At 48.7% G+C, this 22,461-nt stretch overlaps 1 protein-coding gene across 2 annotated transcripts in view; it reads left to right on the top strand.

Annotated features, from left to right (window-relative positions):
* The window catches only part of LOC103697189 (putative glucan 1,3-alpha-glucosidase), a 100,241-nt gene extending 78,089 nt beyond the window's left edge, over positions 1-22,152 (top strand). Inside the window, exon 13 of one of the 2 annotated variants that reach the window (XM_088711871.2) lies at positions 21,848-22,152. The gene's annotated coding sequence lies outside the window, so the exon portion shown is untranslated. Of the gene's footprint in view, positions 1-608; positions 891-21,847 lie in introns of those variants that run through there. The other variant, XM_089927639.1, reaches the window with a different exon arrangement.
* Positions 22,153-22,461: the final 309 nt, after the last annotated feature.

Below are 22,461 nucleotides of genomic sequence, written 5' to 3'. Positions count from 1 at the left end.
TCCATTAGGGGGTCAACAGGCTCTTCAAAGCAAAGATGCGCGAGGGGCAGTCTGTCCATGATCACGGTCTGACTATGATCAAGGACCTAGAGGAGCTTGAGAAGCTCGGTATGAACATGCACAAGGAATTGCAAGTAGATCTGATCCTTCAATCCCTACCTGATTTATTTGGACAGTTTATAGTAAACTACCACATGAATAAGATTGAATGCACTAAGACTGAACTGATAAATATGTTGGTAACTGCTGAGGGAGCCTTGAAAGGTTCAAGGGGCAATGTTCTTGCTGCTGAGTTGACTTCTGGTTCCAAGAGAAAGTCTACTTGGAAGAAAAAGAAGCCTGCTAAGAAGCAGAAGAAAGACAAGAAACCAAAGAAGGAAGTTCAAAAGAAAAAGGCTAATGACAAAGGAAAATATTTCCACTGCAATGTCGACGGCCACTGGAAGAGAAACTGTCCTTCATACCTCGAAAGCCTGAAGAACAAGAAAGCTGACACACCTTCAGAAGGTATAGACTTGCTCATAATTGAAACTAATCTAACGGTTTCTTCTACTTCTAGTTGGGTTATAGATTCTGGTTCTAATGCTCATTTATGCACTACCATGCAGGGTCTAAAGGAAAGTAGAAGGCTGGCGGAAGGTGCGGTAACCCTTCAGGTTGGCAACGGGGCAAAAGTTGCTGCTGTGGCTGTAGGCACCTACAATCTGCGACTACCGTCTGGTTTTAGTTTATTACTTAGAGACTGCTATTATGTACCTGCTGCTAGCAGAAATTTGATTTCTGTTTCATGTCTAGCACAGGAAGGTCATGTTTTTACATTTGACAAAGACTGCTGTTCTATTTATTTCAGAAATAAAATAGTCGCACGTGGTTTTATGATTGGCAGTTTCTATCATTTGCATATGGATGTATCTGTAAATGTGTCTGAGCAAGAAGTGAGTGCCAAAGGATCCAAGAGATCCAGGGATGAGATAAACCAAAAATATTTGTGGCACCTCAGGCTTGGCCATATTGGAGAGGACAGAATGAACAAAATGGATAAAGATGGGCTTCTCGGCTCGTTGACTTCCGAGTCATATCCAGTTTGCAAGTCCTGTCTTCAAGGAAAAATGGCTAGATTGCCCTTTGTAGGACATGGGGAGAGGACCACTGAAATACTTACCCTGGTACATACAGATGTGTGTGGCCCATTCGATGTGCAAGCCAGGGGACGTTATTCGTACTTCATTACCTTTATCGATGATTATTCACGGTATGGGTATGTGTATCTTATGAGACACAAATCTGAATCTTTTGAAAAGTTCAAAGAGTTCAGAAATGAAGTAGAAAAACAAACTGGAAAACCTCTTAAGGCTCTTCGATCAGATCGAGGAGGAGAATACCTTAGTGGAGAATTTCGGAACTATCTCAAGGACAACGGCATAGTCTCACAGTGGACACCTCCGGGTACACCTCAACTCAATAGGGTGTCAGAGAGGAGAAATCGGACTCTATTGGATATGGTCCGGTCCATGATGAGCTTCACTGATTTACCTATGTTTCTTTGGGGAGATGCCTTACTTACTGCAGTATATCTGCTGAATAGGGTTCCCTCTAAATCCGTTCCTACCACACCGTATGAGATATGACATGGTAAGAAACCAAGTCTTGGTCATCTCAAGATTTGGGGATGTCCGGCCCACGTCAAAAGACTACAGGCGGACAAGCTAGAGGCTAGGACCATAAGTGCTCATTTTATAGGTATCCTAAAGAGTCATTAGGATACAATTTTTACGTCTCAGAAACATGATGATAAGTCCGTCCAACCTATTTACTTGGAAGTAGAACGAGATTTTCCATTGAGGGGAGGGCATGTGTTTGTGAGCCATCACGCCATCTTTTTGGAAAACCAGTTTATCCTTGATAAAGGCAGTGGGAGGAAAATTGAGCTTGAAGAGAAAGTCTCTGAAAAGCAACGAGTCATGGATCCTATCGAACCCATTCATACAGAGCCAGTACACGATGTCCCTCAACCACCTCGCATATCTAGTAGGGTCTCCCATCCTCCCGATAGATACTTAGGTATACTAAAAGAGGATACCGAGGAAATGTTCTTAGTGGGAGATAGGGATCACACACAGGATCCCAAAACCTACGACGAGGCGATATCTGATATCGATTCCGAGAAATGGTTAGAAGCTATGAAGTCAGAGTTAGACTCCATGCATTCCAACTAAGTCTGGACCTTAGTAGATCCACCAGAAGGTATTGTACCTATTGGATGCAAATGGATCTGTAAAAGAAAGATAGGTTCGGATAGAAAGGTAGAGACCTATAAAGCAAGACTAGTGGCGAAAGGGTATAGTCAACGCGAAGGCATTGACTATCAGGAGACTTTTTCACCTGTAGCCATGCTGAAATCCATCCGAACATTGCTTGCCATTGCAGCATTTCATGATTATGAAATCTGGCAGATTGATGTGAAAACTGCTTTCCTGAATGGATATCTTGATGAAGATATCTATATGGAACAACCTTTGGGTTTCACTTCCAGTGATGGAGATCACAAGGTCTGCAAGCTGCAAAGGTCCATCTATGGACTAAAGCAAGCATCTCGGAGTTGGAACACTTGTTTCGATGACGCAATCAAAATGTTTGATTTCATCAAAAACGAAGAGGAACCGTGTGTTTACAAAAAGGTTAGTGGGAGTGCTGTTGTATTTCTTGTACTATACGTGGACGACATCCTCCTGATAGGAAATGATATTTCCATGCTAACCTCGGTCAAGCTCTGGTTGTGAAAAGAGTTCTCCATGAAATATCTTGGGGAAGCATCCTATATTTTGGGAATAAAGGTCTATAGAGATAGATCTAAAAGGATGCTTGGCCTATCACAGAAGATGTACATAGAGGAAGTGCTGAAAAGGTTCAGCATGGAAAACTCTAAAAGGGGTCTCTTACCCCTAAGGCATGGAATTCATCTCTCAAAGAAGATGTGCCCCAACACATCTGAAGAGATTCAACGCATGAGCAAGATCCCCTATGCATCAGCAATAGGGAGCCTCATGTATGCCATGCTATGTACACAACCTGATATAGCCCTTGCTGTGAGTGTCACAAGTAGATATCAGTCGAATCCAGGTGAAGAACACTGGACAGCTGTAAAGAATATTCTTAAGTACTTGAGAAGAACTAAAGATTTATTCTTGGTCTTTGGAGGATCATCAGAGTTAAAGGTAGAAGGGTACACAGATTCAGATTTCATGACTGATGTCGATGATAGGAAGTCAACATCTGGATATGTGTTCTTGTGCAATGGTGATACGGTGAATTGGAAAAGTTCTAAACAACCGATCATTGCTGATTCTACTATGGAAGCTGAATACATCGCCGCCTCTGAAGCTACTAAAGAAGGCTTCTGGTTCAAAAAATTCATTGCAGAGTTGGACGTGATGACATCAGATGCCATAACACTCTACTGCGATAATAATGGCGCTATAACTCTTGCTAAGGAGCCAAGGTCTCATCAGAAGTCCAAGCACATAGAGCGGCGCTTCCACCTCATACGCGACTATGTTGAGAAGAAGTATGTCGAGGTGCAGAGAGTAGACTCCGCGGACAACGTGGCAGACTCATTCACTAAGCAGCTGAGTCAGCAAAAGACTGAAGCCCACCTTGAGAAGATGGGCCTAAGATATATGACCAATTGGCTTTAGTGCAAGTGGGAGATTGTTAGATGTATGCCCTAGAAGCCAATCTGGCTGACACATTGTTAATTCTAGGGACATAATTTTGTACTTGACTATTTATTATTGAATAAATGAAAGGCATCTTTTTCATTCATATTGTTATTGTGTCTATGAATCGTCCAAGGAATTAATAAGATGATGATGCATATTCTCAAGAGTTGAGAATTTGAGCCATGTATCATTAGTGATTAATTTCTAAACGCTCCTGATCGATGGATCATCACGAGGATGGTGATCGATCCGATGAGATCAGTGCACACATTACTTTCCCTATGGATGGACGAGACTCGAGTCCACGGTGTGGAGACACTGAAGTAATAGTGCAGGTGCTTATAAGAGAACAAGGGTACTGAGCGTGACCAAGACAAGAAGTCACTTGGATGTCTATCCACTCGTCAGTGACTTGCTTGATGTTGCAGTAGTGTGACTGGTCCTTTGACCTGCGATGCTTCAGCTACTCACAGTGAGGTTATTGTAGTTTGACTGCACATATACATGGTCTCTAGCCATATGGGTCCATGCAGTGTAGATTGGCTGCAGTAGGTTCACTGTAGGAGTAGGGTATGCACCTATAAGGAATCTATCGACCTTGATAGATAAGGAGAGATCCTATGTGATTTATAAGACTAAGTTCGTAAGAACTCGGCCGGGGCAGATTGCACAGTGGAGAAAGAGTTCTCCGCTCTCGAACTTAAGTCGAATAAATCTTGACATATGACAGACGAAGGGGTTTGACGAGTTATCCATGACCTCCATCCTGTAGGGATCCACGATAGAAGGACTGTATCACATAATAACTGCACCTAGAGGTTCATCATTCTATTCTGCTGGGTAGCCACTACATGCTGCTAGGTGTCACTGGTGGATGGTGAGACTCACAAAGAATATCTCGATGATCGATAAACCCTAATGAGTTGAGTTGGAATCGTTCCAACCCATTGAAAGGAGTTTTCAATGATATTGTGATAGAGATCACAATATATCTCACTACCAGTCAGAATAGAACCTATGGGGTCACACACACTAGAAGTATTGACCGATCCGATGGTTGAAATGTGATTATGAATCACGAGTAATCAATTCGATTGATAATCAATTGAAGAAGGAACACTGGGGATTGATTAGTTGGACTTAAAATACGAATCCTACTTGAAGAAGGATTCCTAGAGTCCTAATTGGATTAGGACTATGAATCCTACTTGGACTAGGACTGGGAGTCCTACTTAGAGTGGGATTCCTATAATCCTAATTAGATTAGGATTTTGAATTCAATTTGGATTCCTACTTAGAATAGGATTCCTAGAAGTCCTAATTGGATTAGGACTTCAGATTCAAATTAGAGTTCTAATTGGATTAGGACCAAAATTAAATAAGTCCTAATTGGATTAAGGTTTCTTAAGTCCTAATTAATCATTAATCTAATGGATCAACATGACTCCTAATTGGATTAGGATTGAAGGGTTCAATTGAGTCATGGTTCATTCAAGTTCTAATTGGATTAGGACTAGCATAGATTGAACCCAATTGATTCATGATTTGACTTAAGCTTAACTGGATTAGGACTAAGCCATAAGAGGGACACCTAATCCTCCTTGGAGGAGGATTAGGTTAACCAAGTAGGAGGGGCATGAGCCCCTCTCCTTTTCTTGGTGCGGCATGAAGAGAAGGGGCCGGCGCCCCCTCTTAGGAAATAAGTCAAGGGTCCTAAATTGTAGGAGCCCTAGATGGCTTTATAAGGAGGCAAGGGGCCGGCGCCCTAGAAAATGTAAGCCCTCCTCCTTTCAGCCGTGGCCTTCCTCTCCTCCTTCTCCATCTTCAGCCACAAGCAAGGAAGAAATAAAGAAGGTGTTGGCGGCCCTCTTCCTCCCTCATCCTCCTTCCAACGCAGGGAAAAGAAAGAAGGCTGCAGGGGCTGTGTTCTTCTTCCTTGAGTTCTCCTTCTTCTTCCTCCTCCTCCCAAGGACAATCAAGGGTTGATTAAGAGGGAGGACATCAGCCATCAAAGTTATCTCTGCAAGGGAGCTAGCACCCCGAGGAGATAGAAAGCTTGGATCGGTTTCTGCTTCGTGTGGATACCCGTAGAGGCTGGGCACTTGAACGGCTTCAAGCGAATCTTCATCCAAAACCACGATCATCAGTTTGCGGTGATCATCTACCTGCACAAGGTGAAGATCTAATCTTCTAATGTTTTTAAAAAGATTTTTAATCCTTATCTATCTACGAACGGTTTTAAACAACATTCATGCGATGAACGGTTGATCCCGCGCATGCCTCTTCCGCTGCATCTGAAATTTTTGAAATTTTTCTGCGGCATGGGCGGGTTCCTAACATATATTACTCCAAAAAAAGATATAGCCTTAGGACATGAGTTAGCAGTATCACATAATACTAAATTTAAGTTATGACATCCACATGGTGTGTAAAACGCTCTAGGATTTATATCTAATAATCTTCTTTGTACACCTTGATGTTTTTCTTTCATATTAGACCCGTTGTCATACCCTTGTCCTCTTATATTATTAATCTCAAGTTTATATTTTTCTCTTATATTTATAAGTGCACCAAAAAGGCCTTTTCCAGAGGTATCATCTAATTCTAAAAATTTTAAAAAATATTCTTCTATTTTTACTGGACTTGTTGAAGTATCTACACATCTTAAAACTAGAGTCATTTGTTCTTGATGGCTTGCATCAGGAGTGCAATCAAGTATTACGGAAAAGTATTTTACTTCTTTAATCTTTTTAATTATTATAGTTTTAACTTCAGATGTTAACATTTGAATCAATTCATTTTAAATCTTATGACCTAAATAATGATTGTGAATTTCACCATGTTGAACGCGTCGAACATGTTCTTGCATTACTGGATCAAATTCTGCAATCATTTCAAGAAAACTTAAAAAATTTCCATTATTGTTTTGATAGATCTTTTCATTCTTTTTCCGAAATGCTAAATTATTTTTTGCGAGATTTTTTACGATAGCAAGAATTCTCAATAATACTTTTTTCCAATGATCTTTCTCTTGGTTTATTTGTTCTTGGAGACTTTTGTCGATTGTCTTATTTTTCAACAATCTCACTTCTAAATTAATCCACTTATTCATGCTAGTAATATGTTCACTAGTTATTTCATGACTTTTGAGTATAACACCTAGATTTTTCCAATTCCTAGTTCCTTCATTGACTAAGTAACTCGTGTTAGGTGTTGAATCAAATAATTTACAACGAAAGCAATATATCCTATCCAAATCCTTCGAATAAACTAACCATTTTCTATCAAGTTTTTCACCATTAGGTAATTTACAAATATAATGTAGCATAGAGAAGTGTCTATTATTTTCATCCCTAGGAAAATGAAGATCATAATCTCTAATTGGACCTCTTTCCACTAATAGATCTCTCAACTTTGTATCGATTTGTTTCCATTGACCAGGATCGTATATATTTGTAGAAATAGAACTAGTTTCATTAAGCTCTACACTATCCTTATTTATTCTATCTCCTTCTAATATCTCATTGTGTTCTTCACCATGAATATGGGGGTCAATCTCATTTTGTTTCATTCTTTTCATGTCATCTTCTAGCTCTATTTCGGGTGCTTATTCTGTTGCTAATTCCTGAGTTAAACTTGATGTGGTGTTTTGTTTGTTTGTGACAACAAATCTATCTAAAGCTCCTTTTTGAGATTGAACGAGTTTTTCGATTTTTCTTTTCTTTTTGAGTTTTTCATATCCACATTCATATTTTCTATTAGACATTTGAATCTAAAAACTATATTATCAATCAAAGCAATTAAGACAATCACTATAAACAAAGCAAAATATAAAAGAGTCGAAAATGATAAAATTTGATAATGTCAAGAAAAACGAACTCAAGCTCCGACAAGCGGTGTCGGAGACTGATGGGTGGAGTTGAAGAAGAGACCGAAGACGCAACCGTCGAGATTCAAGAACGCCCAAGATGCAAACTATTCAAAAACGGTAAGATGAAACCAACAATCAAAATTAAAAGAGAAAAATTGTAATAAAATTATAGGAATTGTAACAAAATTAGAGGAATTAGAAGCAGGAGATTATAAATTAAAAAAGTATGTTTCTTTAGAAACAAAAAATAGTGAAGGAAGTTTTATTGGAATAAAAAGGGGATCAAACTATTCTAGTATAACAGCACCTGAGCCCATTCAATCAGAAATTCATGTGGAAATTGGTGTGGCTTCAACTTCCATGTAGAACCATTAACCATATTACCTCATGGATAAACCATGATCCCACATGCGACAATACCGTGTGATTCACCTGACTACTGGTTTCCAGACCCTCAGGTGAACTGATCTATATCGTATACCTATATTACCATTTACCACATTATGATGCAAGGTAAACTGTTAATTATGTGGAGCCCAACCTATGATCTTGGTTGTGCTTGGGTTGACTGTTGACATCTACCATCCTGAATCTCAAAATGTTGTGCAACCAAAATGCAGCTTTGAAGTTCTTCAAGCAAACCAAAAAATTAAACCATCATGCTTAGACATCAACCAGCTTTGATTTTAACTTGTTTTTCTTTCCTTTTCTATCATTCTTCATCTCATATTCTTATATAAATCATAAATGCAATGAATCCAATGGACTTTCCCATCCTTTGCCTAAAAAACAGAAAGAAATAACATATAGTTTACTGGTTTAGGCATTTCATCAAACATCTTTAAGCCAGAGAGAGACTTACAAGTTACAACTCAAATGCAGCAGCCAGCGGGTTGACGAATGACGACCTGATCACCTGACATAAAGAAATCAAAAAGATGGGGTCGCACCATCGCAATCTCACAGACGTGAGTCAGGGGACGGCCGGACGAGAGCCGAGAGGGAGGTGAGGAGGTCGCGGGATGCCGGGGAGGCGGGGACGCTGGGGAGGCAGAGGAGACGACCTCGCCGGCTCTCTAGTGCGGTGAAGACTTGCAGGCAGCCGGGAGGGAGGCGAGGAGGTCGCGGCCTCGCGGGATGCCGAGGAGGCGGGGCGGGGAGGCGGAGGAGACGACCTCGCCGGCGAAGAGGATTTTAAACTTTAAAGGCTTGGGCCGATGTTGCAGACTTGCAGCATGTAGAGCACTAAGAGCAGTAGAAGAGGAGCTCAGCTGCAAAAGAGGATTGAGGAGGAGTGGAGCTGTGGAGGAGGATGATGAGGATTTTAAAGAAAAGGATGATGGGCGATGGCCGATGGGATTGGGACGGGAGTCACCAGTCACAGGATGGCGTCGCGGCGAGACACCCTCAGTAGCTCAGGCGTCTTGTCGAGGTAGCCGTTGGCTCCTACGGCCCTGCCTCAGGCGTCTTGTAGAAGCTCTACGTACACTGTAGGCTGTAGCTAGGACAGGGGCGGCCCAATGTATTTGGGGGCCTAAGGCGAACTTACTAAGAGAGGCCTTTTTAAAAATAATAATAATAATAATAATAAATTTTTAATAAGTGTAAAATACTTTAAAAATTTATTTAAAAATAATCCGTCTAGCTTTTTGAGATGCAAAATTACTAATCAAATTTTTGTACTCAAGATTTATTAAAATACTATTTTCAATCGATAATATAGCTAATCCATTTAATCTTTCTTGGGACATAGTTGACCGCAAATAAGATTTTATCAACTTTAATTTTGAAAAACTTCTTTCAGCAGAAGCAACTGTTACAGGTATTGTTAACAATATCCTGTAAGCAATGCATGCATTTGGAAAAGAATCTATTTTTTAATAAAACTTAAAGTATCAATAGGGGTACTAGTTTCTATTTGTAAAACTTCTTTTAAAATGTTTAACTTCGAAAACAGATCAAGACCATCAATATCAGAATATTCACCGTGCTTTAAAAAGTTTTCAAGATTAAGGCAACACTTTTTCAAATTCTCTTCATTCAAAGATTTTAACTTTCTAAAATTAAACAAAAAACCAAAAACATCTTCATATATGGTGAATTGTTCAAACCTATTTTGAATTGAAGATGTTACGGGGGAACTTAGCCACCATGCCCCACGTGACCGGCACGCGCGCCCAGGAAGACTACGGCAGCCCCTTGATCCAGCAATCCGACCCCGAGTCGGACATCTTCGGCTCCGCAGCCCGACCCCGAGTCGGCTGCCCCTTGATCCAGCAATCCGACCCCGAGTCGGACATCTTCGTCTCCGCAGCCCGACCCCGAGTCGGACATCTCTCGACAACGACAGGCTATTCCCCAGAGGCACGCCACAGCCTCCTGCTCCACTACTCCCTGCAATGGTTGTATCTGGCGCTGCTCCACGATCCCCTGTAACAGCCGTACAAGGCGGAGCTCCACTACGCCCTGTCATGGCCGTACCCAGCGCTGCCCCACGACGCCCTGTAACGGCCGTGTCAGTGGCAGCTCCATCGTGCCCCACGATGACGAACCCCCCTGAAAGACCCCCCAGCCTGGTATATATGCAGCTGGGGGGAGGAGGGGGGGTAAGCAGGAACTTCCAGTGCATTCTCTTACTTGCTACTATTATCTCTCCTTCTCCTCCAATCTCCTCTGACTTGATCGTCGGAGGGCCCCCACTACCCCAGTGGTGGTGCGAGGCTTGCTTGCAGGTTTCTCGGTGGAAGGTGGAGCGCAATCAACACCAACCAAGGCAACTCAAACGGAACCCCGTTCACACCGCTGTGCCAATCGTTCTCGGTTTGGACCACCAGCAACAGTTGGCGCTAGAGGAAGGGCCGAATCTCAGAGCGATCGTAATGGCACGGCGAGGTGGTCGTGGAGCTTCCAATGCCTCCGGTCGCGGGGCCTCTCGCGCCTCCGGCCGGGAGGCCGCTGCGTCTCCAACACATTCTCAGCAACACTCCACCGCTCCACCTCCCATTCAGATGGTCGAAGCCGCTCAGTTCGACCAGTTAGCCCAGCAGGTTCGCACCCTCGTGGAGGCAGTGCAGAACCTGCAGGGTGTGATGTCTCGGGCGCCGCAGCGGGCCCAGGAGCCGCTGCTCCCTGAGCGCTCACCTGTCCTCCTCAACCCGCGCTCCTTCCTCTCCCATGGGGAGGAGCGCCGGCGCGAGGAAGATTCTCGAGCACGGTCCATTCTGCCGGGACCTTCCCATCGGAGCTGCGCGGGGTACGACAGGCGGGCCCGGGCGCGTTCCCAGACCCCCCAGTCCTCAAGGAACCCGCGCTCCAGTCGGTCCCCCTCTCGGTGCTCCTTGTCTCCCACCCATCGGTCGCGCTCCCTGGACCGGCGGGTGGACGATCTCCACCGACAACTCCAGGTCCTGAAGGGCCACTCCAAAGATCCCTTCGCCGACTTGGAGATCTCCTCCCAGCCGGCGCTTGCCTCGAGGATCCTGCGGACCCCGAATCCGCCGGGGTTTAAAATGCCGGCGATCGAGCCCTATGACGGGGCGGCGGACCCGCGGGATCACGTCGAGAGTTTCAGGACCCTTATGCTCCTCCACGGAGCATCAGATCCTCTCCTCTGCAAGGCCTTCCCGGCGACCCTCCGTGGCCCGGCAAGGGCGTGGTTCGTCGGCTTGGAGGCTAACTCAATCCAGTCCTTCGACCAGTTTACTCGCCTCTTCATCACCCATTTCGCCGTCAGTAGCCGGCGGCGACTGGTCTCCGACTCCCTCTTTGATGTCCGGCAAAACGAGGGAGAAAGCTTGCGGGATTATCTTACCCGCTTCAACAAGGCTACGCTGGAAGTCCGGAACCTGAGCCAGGAGGTGGCTCTTTTAGCCCTGAAGCATGGCTTCCGAAAGGGCAGACTCACCTTCTCCCTGGACAAACGCCTGCCGCGGAGCTTCCCGGAGCTGTTGTCCCGGGCGAACCAGTATGCGGACGCCGAGGAGGCGGCCGCCCACCGGAGCAAGGAGGCCGCCGAGATCCCTCCAAAGCTCGGGAAGAAAAGGCGAAAAGAGGCACGCCAGAGGAGGAGCCCGACGCCTCAACGTCGGCGCAGAAGCCTGTCGCCGGCGAGGAACCACGGCGCCCTACGCCCTCGTTCTCCGCCCCGACGTTTCAACCGGTACACTCCTCTCCTGACTCCCCGGGCCCAGATCCTCATGGAAATCAAGGGGCGGGAGGACCTCCCGGTCCCGAGACAGATGAAGAAGATTCCTGGGAGGAGGCCCTCTCGGGCGTACTGTGAGTACCACCGGGACCACGGCCACGACACCGAAGACTGCTTCCAGCTTCGGGACGAGATCGAGGCTCTCATCCGCCGAGGGCGTCTCGGTCGATATGTGAACGACCGACGTCCCCCCGCAGACTCGCGTCCGGCCGACCCGGCCCCTCAGGAGCCTCGGGAGCAGAATCGACCCGTCGCGGGCGTGATCCACACTATCACTGGGGGCTGCCCCCGGCCCGAGAGGAACGCAGGGGGCTCGACTGAAGCGTCAGGGGCAGCCGTCGCGAAGAGGCAGAGGGTCGGTAATGTAATCACTTTTTGTGATGAAGATGGAAAGGGGGTTCAGACCCCCCACGATGACGCCATGGTGATCTCCCTCACTATGGCAAACTATGATGTAAGGCGTGTTCTTGTGGATAGTGGAAGCTCAGCTGATATTTTGTTTTACGAGGCCTTCCAAAAGATGAGCTTGTCCAGACAATTGTTGCACAAAACATCCACCCCCCTCATAGGATTCACTGGTGACGCTATCTCGGCCGAAGGTGTCGTTGAGCTGCCTGTGACTGCGGGCGTTGCACCCGCAGAAGCCACGGTGCGGCTCGGATTCTTGGTCGTCCGTGTTCCCTCGGCCTACAACGCTATCCTCGGACGACCCGGACTGAACGCCCTTCGCGCGGTGGTCTCTACGTACCACTTGCTCATGCGGTTCCCCACGGCGGCCGGGATTGGAGAGGTCCGAGGTGACCAACCGACCGCAAGGCAATGTTTCCTAGCAACTCTCAAAGGGAAGAAGCCCGTAGAAGCCTTAAGCGTCGAGTCCCTCGACGCCAGAGACGAGGTGGCCTTGCGGCACGGGGAGCCGGCCGAGGGTGTGATCGAAGTTCCCCTCGAGGAAGGTCGCCCGGACAGGACGATCCGGGTCGGCGCCAATCTCGACCTGGGAGCTCGGGCCCGGTTGGTGGAATTCCTCCGAGCCAATGTCGATGTGTTTGCCTGGTCGGCGGCCGATGTACCTGGGATCGACCCGGAGGTCATTTCTCACGCCCTCAACGTCGACCCGACCCACCGACCGGTAAAACAGAAGAAGAGACACTGTGCCCCGGATCGGATCCGAGTGGTCGACCAGGAGGTAGACAAGCTCTTGGAGGCAGGATTCATAAGGGAGGTCAGCTACCCCGAATGGCTGGCAAATGTCGTACTTGTCCGGAAGGCGAGCGGAAAGTGGAGGATGTGCGTCGACTACACCGACCTGAACAAGGCATGCCCCAAGGATAGCTTTCCGCTTCCGCGGATAGACCAACTGGTCGACGCGACTTCCGGATATCAGCTGCTGTCTTTCATGGACGCCTTCTCCGGCTACAACCAGATAATGATGGCTCCACAGAACGAGGAGAAAACTGCCTTTATAACAGACCGGGGGCTGTACTGTTACAAGGAAATGCCCTTCGGTCTGAAGAACGCTGGCGCCACTTACCAGCGCCTCGTCAACAAAATCTTCAAAGAGCAAATCGGCCGGAACATGGAGGTGTACGTGGACGATATGCTGGTGAAGAGCCGCCATGCAGACCAGCACATCGCGGATCTGGAGGAGACTTTTGCCACCCTGCGGAAGTTTCGCATGAAGCTGAACCCAGCGAAGTGCGCCTTTGGCGCTTCGGCCGGGAGGTTCCTCGGTTTCATTGTCAACCAGCGGGGGATCGAAGCCAACCCGGACAAAATCAAGGCCATCCAAGATATGTCCCCTCCGACCAAAGTGAAGGAGGTTCAGGAGCTCGCTGAGAGGGTCGCCGCGCTCGGACGATTTGTGGCAAATTCGGCCGAACGCTGCCAACCTTTCTTCAAGGTGTTGAAACGCCCGAAAAACTTCCTCTAGACGGCCGAATGTCAAGCAGCATTCGACCAGCTCAAGGAATACTTGGCGTCTCCTCCCCTGCTGTCCAAGCCGCAAGAAGGGGAGATGCTCTACCTCTATCTGGCGGTCTCCCCAACCGCAGTCAGTGCGGTACTGGTTCGGGAAGAGGCAAAGCTCCAGAAGCCTGTGTACTACATCAGCCGGGTCATACGGGATGCCGAGACGCGGTATACGAAGGCTGAAAAGATCGCCTTCGCGCTGCTGACCGCGACCAGGAGGCTTCGTCCCTATTTCCAGGCCCATTCTGTCACCCTCTTGACCGATCAACCGCTGCGGCAGATCCTCAGCAATTCTGAGAATGCGGGACGGCTGGTGAAGTGGGCAGTAGAACTTGGTGAGTTCGACATCCGCTACCGGCCCCGACCCGCCATCAAAGCCCAGGCGCTCGCGGATTTCCTCGCTGAGTGCACGGTGCAGGAGGCGGAACCTAGGTCGCCGGAAACACCCAGCCTCGACCTCCCGATTTGGACGCTTCACATCGATGGGTCGTCGAACCCCGAAGGTGGAGGGGCCGGGCTGGTCCTTACCAGTCCAGATGGAGTGATAGCCAAGTATGCCTTGAGGTTCGGATTTTCAGTGACCAACAACGAGGCGGAGTACGAGGCCCTAGTCACGGGACTCAAACTCACCAAGGAGCTCGGCATCCGGCGCCTGAAGGTCTTCACCGACTCCCAGCTGGTGGTCGGGCAGGTCCGTGGGGAGTTCGAGGCCCGGAACCCGACCATGCAGAATTACGTCCGGAAGGTGCAAGCACTCATTCCCGACCTCGGCAGTGTCGACATCCAGCAGGTCCCAAGAAGTGAAAATGCCAGGGCCGACAGGTTGTCCCGCTTAGTGGGCGCAGACGCGCACAACTTGTCGAGGGCGATCTACCTGGAGACCCTGGATGCCCCGAGCATCGGCGAGGCTGGAGCGGTGATGGCGATTGATCCGGAGCCGTCTTGGATGGACCCGCTTGTCACCTACCTCGCCGAAGGGATCCTCCCTGAAGACGAAGATCAAGCTCGGCGACTTGTTATGAAGTCCGCCCACTACGTATTCTATGAAGGGAGGCTGTATCGGACCTCGTTCACCGCCCCCCTCTTAAAGTGCCTCCGCCCCTCGGAAGCGGCCTACGTCCTCGGCGAAGTCCACGAAGGTGTTTGCGGATCACACTTGGGGGCTAGGTCCTTGGCGCACAAGATCATGAGGCAAGGCTATTATTGGCCTACCCTGTTGGAGGACTCAAAGGATCATGTACGGAAATGCGATGCCTGCCAGCGCCACGCCAGCGTCCAGAGAGTCCCTTCTGTCCCCTTGGCACCAATCACTGCACCCTGGCCCTTCGCCCAGTGGGGAATGGATATCCTCGGACCATTCCCCGTCGCTTCAGCTCAGCGGAAATTTTTGATTGTTGCAATCGACTACTTCACCAAGTGGGTGGAGGCAGAGCCGCTGGCCACTATCACGGAGGCGCAAGTCCGGAAGTTCGTGAAGAAGAACATCATTGTCCGATTTGGGGTACCTCGGGTCCTCATCTCGGATAATGGTCGACAGTTCGACAACAAGCATTTCCGTGACTTCTGCGAGGAGTTCGGGATCGAGCATCGGTTCACATCTGTGTCGCATCCCCAAACCAACGGCGAGGCCGAGGTCACAAATCGGACAATCCTCCAAGGAATCAAAGCGCGAATCGGTCGGACGGGGCAAGCTTGGGTCGAAGAACTCGAGAATGTCCTTTGGGCGTATCGGACCACGCATCGGACCCCTACCGGGGAGACGCCTTTCAGCCTAACCTATGGCATGGAAGCCGTTGTCCCCGTGGAGCTCGGACTCCCCTCACCTCGGGTGGCCGCACACCGACCCGAGGCCAATTCGGAGCAACTCCGAGGGAATCTGGATCTCTTGGAAGAAGCGAGGAAAATGGCGCAGGTTCGGATGGCGATGTATCAGCGGAGGGTGGCCCGATATTACAACTCCAAGGTCCGACCGAAGCTTTTCAGAATCGGAGACCTGGTGGTAAGGCTAGCTAAAGCATCTCAACCTGCGGAAGGTGGGAAGCTAGCGCCAAATTGGGAAGGCCCGTATAGGGTTCGCTGGGTAAACCGACCTGGCTCCTACCAGTTAGAGGCCCTAGATGGTCGAAAAATTCCAAGGAGCTGGAATTCCGCTAACCTGCGGATGTATTACCAGTAGAACGACAATGCCAGAAAGACAGTTCAAAAATGTATAACACTTTTCATTTCAATAATTTCTGGTTACAACGGCGTGCTCGTGTGATTACAAGGAATTCCCAGAGGGGAATTAGGGTGTAAAGAAAGTAAAGAAGAGGTGGAGACTCCGAGGAGCTGGAGATCTGGGATCCCGAAACCTCCATCCGAAGCGGCTGCAATCCCACCGGAAGTGGGTGCTTCCAACCGGAGGCGCCATCGACGTCTCACGAAAAAGACGAAGAGCCAGCGCGGATGAAGAAGAAGTGGACGAAGGAGAAGTCCACACTGCTCCTACCCAGAGGCGCCATCCACGCCTCACGAAAAAGACGAGGAGCCGCCGCAGAAGAAGCTCCCGCTGCCTCCAGGGGAACGCCACCTCCAAGGGATATTCCGGTCCTCCCCAGTGTTAGGGGAGAGAAGGAATACAAGGGAGAAGAGCATATGGAGGTGCGGTCCCGGATCAAGCGCCTGGTGCGGAGCTCAATCGGGAGGCCGAACTTCAAGGAGGGGAGACGTGATCCCGGATGAAACGCCTAGAGCGGAGTTCCGCCGGGGAGAACCTCCTTGTTGATCCCAGATGAAACGGCTAGTTGGCGGAAGTCGCGAAGGGCGCGCCTCCCGTTCCTTCGGTAGGGGTCTCTCAACCATGCGCCGGAGAGGAGGCCCACGATCCATGGCAACCTGAACAGCTCCGGCTTGGCAGGCTCCATCGCACCTGCACCTATATTTATAGCCAAACTGCGGCCCCCCGGTCGTTCCGATGCGGGTGGCTCCAATAAATGCGGGCGCATTGAATCCGGAGCCGATCCGGCTCTCGAGGCGTATCTTCCCGCGATTTTCTAAGCGTTATTCTCCTTAATCGCATTCTTTGTGCAGGACACTCCGGGTGGCCTGTACCCCTAGGTCCACATATCTCCGCTCGCGCCCAGGCCGCATCCGCCTCGAAGAACGCGCGTATCGCGGCCGCTTAACTGACACTCCTCGCAAGCAGCAACTGGCGATCCGATTTCCCAGGTAACCCCTCAATTAGCATTTAATGCCCATCTGGTGTTCCCCAGGCGACGCTTGGAGAGGAGGAGAAACACGATCGCAGCTGGCCACGGAGAAATCCCGTCGGGCGGCAAGCGACAGGCGCACGACCAGCGAGCGGAATTTCCCGAGGCTCGGCCCTCGGATGCCAGGCTAACCCGATGATCATCCCGGGAGCAGACTAGCCAGAAGCCCCGACCGGTCGCCTCGGCTTGCGCCAGCCTTGGCCGACCAACGAGCGGAATTTCCCGAGGCTCGGCCCTCGGATGCCAGGCTAACCCGATGATCATCCCGGGAGCAGACTAGCCTGAAGCCCCGACCGGTCGCCTCGGCTTGCGCCAGCCTTGGCCGACCAACGAGCGGAATTTCCCGAGGCTCGGCCCTCGGATGCCAGGCTAACCCGATGATCATCCCGGGAGCAGACTAGCCTGAAGCCCCGACCGGTCGCCTCGGCTTGCGCCAGCCTTGGCCGACCAACGAGCGGAATTTCCCGAGGCTCGGCCCTCGGATGCCAGGCTAACCCGATGATCATCCCGGGAGCAGACTAGCCTGAAGCCCCGACCGGTCGCCTCGGCTTGCGCCAGCCTTGGCCGACCAACGAGCGGAATCTCCCGAGGCTCGGCCCTCGGATGCCAGGCTAACCCGATGGTCATCCCGGAGCAGACTAGCCTGAAGCCCCGACCGGTCGCCTCGGCTTGCGCCAGCCTTGGCCGACCAACAAGCGGAATCTCCCGAGGCTCGGCCCTCGGATGCCAGGCTAACCCGATGATCATCCCGGGAGCAGACTAGCCTGAAGCCCCGACCGGTCGCCTCGGCTTGCGCCAGCCTTGGCCGACCAACGAGCGGAATCTCCCGAGGCTTGGCCCTCGGATGCCAGGCTAACCCGATGATCATCCCGGGAGCAAACTAGCCTGAAGCCCCGACCGGTCGCCTCGGCTTGCGCCAGCCTTGGCCGACCAACGAGCGGAATTTCCTGAGGCCTAACCCTCGGATGCCTGGCTTAGCGCCGGAAGAAGTTCCTGAGGCCTAACCCTCGGATGCCTGGCTTAGCGCCGGAAGAAGTTCCTGAGGCCTAACCCTCGGATGCCTGGCTTAGCGCCGGAAAAAGTTCCTGAGGCCTAACCCTCGGATGCCTGGCTTAGCGCCGGAAAGAATTCCTGAGGCCTAACCCTCGGATGCCTGGCATAGCGCCGGAAGAATTCCCTGAGGCCTAACCCTCGGATGCCTGGCATAGCGCCAGAAGAATTTTCTGAGGCCTAACCCTCGGATGCCTGGCTTAGCGCCGGAAGAAGTTCCTGAGGCCTAACCCTCGGATGCCTAGCTTAGCGCCGGAAGAATTCCCTGAGGCCTAACCCTCGGATGCCTGGCCTAGCGCCAGAAGAATTTCCTGAGGCCTAACCCTCGGATGCCTGGCTTAGCGCCGGAAGAAGTTCCTGAGGCCTAACCCTCGGATGCCTGGCCTAGCGCCGGAAGAAGTTCCTGAGGCCTAACCCTCGGATGCCTGGCCTAGCGCCGAAAAAAGTTCCTGAGGCCTAACCCTCGGATGCCTGGCTTAGCGCCGAAAGAAGTTCCTGAGGCCTAACCCTCGGATGCCTGGCTTAGCGCCGGAAGAAGTTCCTGAGGCCTAACCTTCGGACGCCTGGCTGCCGAAGGGTCGCTCGCGCCCCAAAGGCGAATCGACGCCATTAAGGAAGGATGTCCGCCGAAATCCTCAGACTGCCAGGTCAGCAACAACCGCCATACGCCATAAAGAAGGCAGGGAGCTCGAAGCGCGCGCGCCTCTCCGAGGGATGGCGGCAATCTCGAAGCATCACTCCCTTCACCCGTTCCCCTTCTGGTTCCGGGCTCGGAAGTGGGGGGCTACTGTTACGGGGGAACTTAGCCACCATGCCCCACGTGACCGGCACGCGCGCCCAGGAAGACTACGGCAGCCCCTTGATCCAGCAATCCGACCCCGAGTCGGACATCTTCGGCTCCGCAGCCCGACCCCGAGTCGGCAGCCCCTTGATCCAGCAATCCGACCCCGAGTCGGACATCTTCGGCTCCGCAGCCCGACCCCGAGTCAGCTGCCCCTTGATCCAGCAATCCGACCCCGAGTCGGACATCTTCGTCTCCGCAGCCCGACCCCGAGTCGGACATCTCTCGACAACGACAGGCTATTCCCCAGAGGCACGCCGCAGCCTCCTGCTCCACTACTCCCTGCAACGGTTGTATCTGGCGCTGCTCCACGATCCCCTGTAACAGCCATACAAGGCGGAGCTCTACTACGCCCTGTCATGGCCGTACCCAGCGCTGCCCCACGACGCCCTGTAACGGCCGTGTCAGTGGCAGCTCCATCGTGCCCCACGATGACGAACCCCCCTGAAAGACCCCCCAGCCTGGTATATATGCAGCTGGGGGGAGGAGGGGGGGGTAAGCAGGAACTTCCAGTGCATTCTCTTACTTGCTACTATTATCTCTCCTTCTCCTCCAATCTCCTCTGACTTGATCGTCGGAGGGCCCCCACTACCCCAGTGGTGGTGCGAGGCTTGCTTGCAGGTTTCCCGGTGGAAGGTGGAGCGCAATCAACACCAACCAAGGCAACTCAAACGGAACCCCGTTCACACCGCTGTGCCAATCGTTCTCGGTTTGGACCACCAGCAACAGAAGAAATAGCTTGATCTACTATATATAAAAAGTAATCAATTCTAAAAGATTCTTCAGCTGATCTTGTTGTCTCATCATCAGTATTTTCATCAAATTGTTTTTTTCTACGGATCACACGTTTTTCACGAAATGTAGGTTCTATTTCCATTTCATTTGCAATTTCTTTAGATGAAGTCAAAGCATTCATAAATCCATTTTTTCTATAACTTTTCAAATAAAAAAGAAGACCTTTTAATTGATCTATAGCAACATCAATATGCATGTCTTCAGATTGTAAGTTCTTACTAACTGAGTTAACAGCAAACAATATACGTACCAAATATTCATGCCTAATAAGAATTCAAAATTTTCAATCTCATATGTAGCTAAGCATATGGCTTCACTCTTTATTTTAGGATCTTCACTAGTTTCCGCTTATTGAACTAAGGCATCTCTTATTTTAGGAGCTTGATGTTTAATTGCTTTCACACTTTCAATACGACTTTTTCAACGTGTTTGTGACAAAGGTTTAAGAGTTAATGTAGATACATTATCTTGTAAAATTTTCCATCGTTTTGTAGAAGAAGAAAATAAGGTATAAATTCGTTGTATTACTCCAAAAAAAGATATAGCCTTAGGACATGAGTTAACAGTATCATATAATACTAAATTTAAGTTATGACATCCACATGGTGTGTAAAACGCTCTAGGATTTATATCTAATAATCTTCTTTGTACACCTTGATGTTTTCCTTTCATATTAGACCCGGTTGTCATACCCTTGTCCTCTTATATCATTAACCTCAAGTTTATATTTTTCTCTTATATTTATAAGTGCACTAAAAAGGCCTTTTCTAGAGGTATCATCTACTTCTAAAAATTTTAAAAAATATTCTTCTATTTTTACTGGACTTGTTGAAGTATCTACACATCTTAAAACTAGAGTCATTTGTTCTTGATGGCTTGCATCAGGAGTGCAATCAAGTATTACAAAAAAGTATTTTACTTTTTTAATCTTTTTAATTATTATAGTTTTAACTTCGAGCCGGGGCCTAGGCGGTCGCCTAAGGCTTGGGCCGCCCCTGAGCTAGGAGTGGGACTGTGGGTGTGGGAGCTGGGAGGCTAGGACTAAGAGTCGTGGTCTGCGGCGTCTGCCGGTCTGGCAGGGGCCTTCCTTCGAGCCGAGGCCTTGGGCAACCGCCTAGGTCGCCTAAGGCTTGGGCCGCCCCTGATGTGACTCTTGTGTACTCAGTATGCAAGGATATAATGTCAAAGTAAGTTTCTTTCTTTTTCAAAATGTGGACTAAATTGTTGAAACAACTTGTCTTTATCCAATACATCTTATATTGCAAATCTGACATATCTCTACAATAATATGCACCTGTCAGTTTTTCTAATCATACAGAAATGTGGCAGCAAGTGAGCTTGAGGGTCGCACAAAACCTCCATTAACTAATTTCTGCGTTTCACCTTGTCTTGCCTCTTTCCTTTCTGAGGCTAATTATGAGATATGGTAGGTCAAGTGAACTAGTGCTAATGATAGGATTATTATGATGCTTGGATGTCCCTTATACGATGTCAAATAACAAGAACATTCTCTTTGAATCTGTCCTTACCTAGGTTCACATAACAAACTCCTCTCTCTCTCTCTCTGAAATCTATTGGAACTGATCCTTCGAAAATTTATTAAGGGTTTTAATTTCTAAGGAATCTACATTGGCTCTGTAGCATGGTATGAAAATGTTCTGGGGCTTCCTCTTTAGCTACCAAGTTATTTATCTCGCCTGTATGACCTAAAAAACCCTTAACTAGGTTCACCTGTATCCCCCGCCGTCACCCCCCCCCCCCCCCCCCCCCCCCCCAACCACCAAAATCCTTAAAAAAAAAAAAAACAAGGGCCACGCCATCCTTGTTTCTTGGTACTGTCATTGGATGATAAAATATGGTCTTGTTTTTCTACATTGTGCTTAGAAAGATGTGTCAAAGTAATCCAATCCATTTAATGTTGTTTCTTCGCCTTCATTTTGGATGCATACTGGCACTATTGGTATTGGATGACTTTTACAGTTTTGTTTGAAAATATTATGTGTTTCATAGTAGGATTTAATTGTTCAAATTTTTGATGCATTAATCATAGCAAATCAGCATTTGTGTCTGCTAAAGGTTTGTGTCCTGTCATCCGCTGACTTCTGTTCAGATCTTTGACTTCATTTGATATCGGGCTTATAAAATGGACAGGTTTGGATGTGAACAAGATACTCCTTTTGTAATGGAGATAGTTAGACCTATTCTGTGCTGAATGAGTGATATATTTTCCTTTTTGGAAAAATAAGCAGTTGGATGTTTTTGGAGAGTGAGGAAGAGAAACTGACTGTATTGTGGCATACCATCAAAGAATCAAACACACGAGTTGCTAAGCAAAATGGTGTGATCATTAGGGTAAGCCTCAGTTGACTAAAATAAGCAGCCGGATGTAAGCTCATGCTAAAATATGTATTGTTCATTTAGTCCATGGCAGGTAAACTATCTTAGGAAGTACCAAACCATGACGCCACTAGCCTGATACTCTATATGATTGAAAGCATGTGATCCTTTTCAAAAATTGGGTCAGTAAGCAATCTATCTTTCATTTAGTGCATCACATCCACACCAAGCATCCAGTATAATTTAAATCGTTATATATGCATATAATACACATCATCATAAATTCACCACATGACTTATGGTCCATGTCTCACTATTAGGATCTAGATCTATTAACAATTACCTTTCGGCTTTGAGCTAATCACGGCCATGCTCCAGCCTGTAAGTGGCAAGCTCAAGTACCATGTTCCTATCGGTGGTGGAACTAT

The sequence above is a fragment of the Phoenix dactylifera genome, chromosome 15 (genome assembly GCF_051530095.1).
Source record: "Phoenix dactylifera cultivar Ajwa chromosome 15, Ajwa_hap1_PhDact_Kaust_v1.1, whole genome shotgun sequence".
In the NCBI taxonomy this organism is placed as follows: Eukaryota; Viridiplantae; Streptophyta; class Magnoliopsida; order Arecales; family Arecaceae; genus Phoenix; species Phoenix dactylifera.
The sequence above is the reverse complement of the archived record's forward strand: the minus strand, read 5'-3'. Positions and strand labels throughout refer to the sequence as shown.